This window comes from Mytilus trossulus, unplaced genomic scaffold (assembly GCF_036588685.1).
Source record: "Mytilus trossulus isolate FHL-02 unplaced genomic scaffold, PNRI_Mtr1.1.1.hap1 h1tg000350l__unscaffolded, whole genome shotgun sequence".
NCBI classification, from domain to species: Eukaryota; Metazoa; Mollusca; class Bivalvia; order Mytilida; family Mytilidae; genus Mytilus; species Mytilus trossulus.
The window spans coordinates 530,511-536,258 of NW_026963335.1; the positions used below are offsets into that span (position 1 = coordinate 530,511).

A 5,748-nucleotide genomic window follows, 5' to 3' on the forward strand; every position below is an offset into this window, starting at 1 on the left:
GGGATTTCTAAGGGGTATAGAACGTTAAACTTGTTTTTTTTAACTTTGAGATACGTATTAGTTATCTTTTATATAGTATAGATAATCTTTGTTTATCTGTGGAAAAAAAAGAAAAATAACACTATTAGCAGACAATTTCGCATAGTTTATAAACGTCGATCAACGGCGTTACGTAATTGTTAAAAGACGGCCAATTTAAAATGTTTATGTAGTAGTGTCATTTTTAGCCTATAAAATAATAGTAAAAATATCTTTAAAGTTCTTAAATTAATTCCATTTATTATAACGTTTAAATCTTGAATTTTGATAAAGGAATATTATTATTTAAATCCAAATCTACACTTTACTTTTTATATTGAGTTCATGAATATTCAAAAGGTTCTTACTTTAAATTACGTATTTGATTGGTCATTGTGATTTCGCGGTCAATTTATATTTTGTATTGACCAGGTATAGTTTGCACGGGAACTTGACAATAACAGTCGCATTATATTGTATCCCGATTTATATAACTGTGTTATGGTTTTAATTCATTGTGGACACAACATATTACATATTGATGTAAGTTAACTTCTTTATTGTATAATTAGTATTTTTCACATGTAAATGATAAATTTAGCAAAGTTTCTATTGTATGATTTCGTTCTCCTCGTAAAGTTTGGTTATTACATAAGTATGATAGATGTACCCGAGAATCTTTTATTTAACTTCGTGCTACATGTATTTTATTATCTACCGTTAATTTGTCACGATAGAACAATATATTTGCTTAGCTATTTGATTATTGACACAGATAATTTATATTTCATAAATGGCGGCATATTAGACAAAATAAGGAAAAGAGATAAAGTTGATATTTATTTGTACATTTATATTATACATTGTAATGATAGAAGTATAACTATAAATGAACTTGAGTTATTTTGTCATATCGTATATTTTAATATTTTTTGAGTCCGAATGTTTATGATTGCATTTTGGTTTTAGGACTCCATTGATGTAATTATATACAGAGTATACATTGTGAACTGTGCCTTGTCCTTGCCAGTAAGAACTCACTCCACAAGTGGTAAGAGTCAATCTATTTTTAACTATGTAATGTTTTAAACAAGACGTTATGGATTATTTCCCTTTAAATATGCGGTTTTAAGCATATTTAGTATATTGGCTTAATTAGTCTTTATGAGAATAGTATCTACATTTTAATTATTGTTGTAATGTAATTGTATGCAAAGAACAAACAATATATTATGTCCCGATTAGTTTAAGGTTACATTTGCAGTTTTAACTTTAGTTTTGTACCGTACACATAGTAAACCAGTAAACACTATATAGTATATAATTTACGGTCAAGGGTTACATTTTTGTGTAGTGTATCACAATGAGAAATAAAAGTACACGTGACATCAGGTCACTGATTGTCTATTATATGTATTCGCAGTATAGTACACAGTATTAAAGTGCATTGTATTGTACCATAACTATATGTGTAATGTGTAATTTAAGATACTTGTGTTTTATACTAGATCTGTTATTTATTATTGTGATATTGTAATTTCAGAGTTTATTTTTATACTACTGGTATAATAAATCATCCGAACCCTAAACAGAGTTTGTTATATCTTTACCCAAGAACCGACCCTGTTACATTTAAGTAGTATTTTCTTTAACAAGAACAACCATGATCATTCAACCAGATGATGTTTTAAGAAATCAAAAGAAATCTATAATAAGAATTTACATTTAAAATACTTCCAATATAATCTCTTAAGTTTAAATGAAGTTTTTAAGGTAGGACCAGGTATCAGTAATAAAAAGGAATTTCTGTTTTTGATTAATTTAATCCTGTCTTGATCACGTATTCATGAATATTTATGCTACCCCTTGTATTAATGTAGTAGACATTTATTTCTGTGTTGAAATAATTTGGTTGCAGCAGTAAAAATACATACCAAAATATAAATTAATTATTGGAATAATAATATTATGAATTTATATGGCACATGGTCATACAGTAGGACTAATTTCACTGAGACTCAGTTAAGAAAAGTGTTCAAATGTGTTTCTCAATGTTTTTACATATGTCTTTAATATCAAAATATATTTAGTAAAATTATTTTAATAATATCCACATGTAAATAACAGCATATGGTGTTTAATTCAATAAAAGTTTGTTCATGAGAGTGTCAAACAAAGGGACGTAACTCGTAAATTACTATCGGCCCCGCCTCGTCAGAAATATCGACACATCAAAGTGGCACATTTGAGTATCACCGCGTATCAAGTGGCACAAATTTATCATATCATAGTCCAAGTTATGTAACATAACATAATTTAAATTCAGCAAAGCTTCCCGAGAAGTTAAGAAAGAAAATTACGATTTTGATTTCCTGTGACAGATTTTTTTTATCAACACCTAGGCTAAGACTTTGAAGACACATTTTGAGAGAAAAAATGAGTTTAATCCATATACTTCTTACATACTCAAGAATGTTCCTGTTAAAGCAAATAAGTTTTAATTCATGCCAAAAAACTACATATTAAAAAAAAACTACCTCCATTGTTGCTTTCAGAAAACCGGGGTCAGCTTTCCGACTGTTAAATAAATTTATTTACGACAGGCGTATGAATTTTCCAGTTCAGGTAGCGGGCTAATTGTAATAACAATAGAGTAAGAAGTTCCGTTAGTATTTAAAGTCGTGCGTGCACGAGAAAAGTTATCGACAAGGGTGGAGACCATCTAACGAGTAGTGTGTTTTTGTGTATAGGAAGATTAATCTTCAGTATAACAGTTCATGTCTTATATATATGTAGAGTTCAGCGCTTTTCTTTTGTAGATCGTATGTTAATTGAATGAACATATGCTGTTGGGTATGATTTGAATGAACTGTCTGATACCATTAGTTGTGAAAACTATTTGAGGACATTTGTCTTGTGTTTTATGTGTTTAATAAATTATGAAGATGGTCACCACACCTGACAGTCTCTATAATGGTGATTTCTTTATTAATACAGAAACAATTTCACTGGAAATAATTGAGACATGGGCATTATTTTTCATTGTTGGTATCAGGGTGTCGTTAGAAAATAAGGAGCCTAGAGTATATAAATAATTTATTTTCGGTTGAACAGAGTGAATTGAGAAAATAATAGTGCGTTTATTTATGAGAACGGCAAATAATGATTTTACCTAGAGCGCTTCGATTCAAAACAATTGCCGTATTTGTGCTATTAGAATCGAAATAATTCAAACCCCCATGAATTATTTCTTCATTAACTTTTATGAAATGAACTTTGAGTTTGGTTTGTCTGTATTTCTTAGACTCTCTTTCAGGTTTTGACGCCTGTTGTCTCATTTTTAGTGTTTCAGTGACCTGAAGAATATTCTTCATATATAACTTAATACCAGCTACAAATACACTGACACCTTGATTTGATAAGTGTTAACCATCTACTCCATAAAATTTCTTAATAAGAACATTACCACTACTTAATCTAGAATTATTACTTATTGTAACAAATACATGTTTAAGGAACTTGTACAGTATTAATATACTACATTCTTCAATTTTATTTTGTAAGTCCTTGTCTTGTATTGTACGGAAAGGTAAAGAAATTATATTTTTGGCAAACTGACAATGCCTGCGTAGTGCATTTATTAGCTCTTCTGCTTTGAACGCATTCTTCAACTGTATCATGTCGAATATTGTTTGTGAAGATATGCAGCAAAATGCACTCGTAGCCAGTATCTAGCTCCTCTATTTTGTCCTTCATTCCTTCACATGAGTGTTTTACATGTGACGAGACATGTTGCAATGTGAAACTAATTACGGTATATGAAAATAAAAAAAAATATCCCAATACTAGAAACGTCATTTCCACTCTAGTTTCCTATCAAAATAGAACAAGTGAAGCCAAAAACGTCAATTTGACAACTACCACTGTATCACCCTCTGCACGATTCATAGGTGGAGCCATACTTAAGGTAGCAGTTCCGCTCACTATTATATTTAATAAATCGTTAAAAGAGGGTATATACCCAACTTGCTGGAAGATAGCAAATCTAAATACCTATTTTCAAAAAGGGAGATTCATCTTTGCCATCAAATTATAGATCTAGACCGATATTCTTTAGTTAATTAGTTGTGAAGGAAAAGTAATGGAAAGAGTTGTGTTTTAGCATTTATACAATCATTTACTTGCTGATAATTTAATTTATGAGTATCAATCAGGATTTCTCCCTTAAAATTCAACTGTCCGTCAACTCTTAGAAATATACAATTGCATATTAAACTTCTTGGAAAATAAAGATATAAATTGTTTTGTTTTCTGTGACTTTTCTAAAACTTTCGACAAAGTTTGGCATAGGGGTCTTATATATATAAAATGAAAGCTTACGGTATTAACGATAATTTATTAAATTGGTTTCAGGACTATCCACACGACAGAAAACAGAGAGTAGTAATACAGAACTCGTCTTCTTCCCTTTGTAATGTTTCAGCTGGTGTTCCCCTGGGATCAGTTCTGGACCCTCTTTTCTTTGTCTTTTATATTGATGATATTGCTGGTAAGCTTACTTCACTGTGTCGACTATTTGCTGACGACACATCATTCAATTATTCTGGTAACGACGGTGAGCAGATTAAATCTGCTATCGATCGCAACCTGAAAGAGTTGGGTGTTTGGTCTTCGAAATGGCTTATGTCATTTAACCCACATATTGAGATTCCAGACCTTAACTTTTCCTTAAATGGTAAAAACTACACAGCATGTAGAAAAACTATTTAATAATCTTAACTGGCTATCCCAAAACTTTGTTTAAAATTTCATAAAAATGTCAAACAGATTTCAAATGCCTTGATAGAGCGTTATTGCTACTGGCACGGAACATCATCGTCATCATAAGTACACACGGCATCGTCAGAGAATCATATGACTTTTCAAACTTTCTTTTTCTCTTTTTTTCCCTTCTCTCTCTCCTCTTTTTTACCTATGAAAGTTAGTATTATATTCTATAAACTGTTTGCTTTATATGCATGTCCATTATGATATACTATTATTTTAATTTTATATTGTATTATGGAGAAGACTTCATAAGTATGATTTACTTGTGTCTAATTCATTTTGCTTTAATTCAGCAAATAAAATATGTGTAAACTAAACTTAGGGTTTAGTAATTTCGCAGATTCATGTATTTGCATGTTGATTTGCGAAATATCTTGCACGTAGAAGACACCCTGGTAGATTTGGAAAAAGAGCAGGCTAATGTCGCTACAAGGCAGCACTCGCACCCTCAAAGTGGGAAGTCTTAGAGGTTAATCTAAGTTGCAATAATATAATTTGTTTCCAAATCCACTGTAATTAAATATGTTGAAACTAAATGAGAACACAATGTAAGTTTGCAAGTAACCATATTAGTGAATTTATGGTTTGAATATGGCTTCTGATGCGATGATTAATGATAAACATCTTGATCGTCATTCTGGACGTTCACCAAATTATATCCATTCACATATGAACCGCACATATTAATGCTTAGCTATTATACTATGATAATTTAATTTTGGATGTAACGCGCGTCTTTTGATTGGCTAAGGTTATTTTGTTACCAGCCCATAGACTAATTTAGTCATGTGACCGTGACGTCATCAACGTTTTATCATTGTTTTCTTCGGCTTAAGATGAAATTCGGAAATAAATTATAAGAAATGACTGTTATATTTTCTGTCAATTCGAAATAACATTAAA

At 30.6% G+C, this 5,748-nt stretch overlaps 1 long non-coding RNA gene across 1 annotated transcript; it reads left to right on the plus strand.

Annotated features, from left to right (window-relative positions):
- Positions 1–212: 212 nt before the first annotated feature.
- Positions 213–1,653, plus strand: LOC134701857 (uncharacterized). Its single transcript, XR_010104231.1, has 3 exons — positions 213–561; positions 988–1,069; positions 1,562–1,653. It is a non-coding gene; the product is annotated as an uncharacterized LOC134701857 (long non-coding RNA).
- The last annotated feature ends 4,095 nt before the right edge of the window (positions 1,654–5,748 follow it).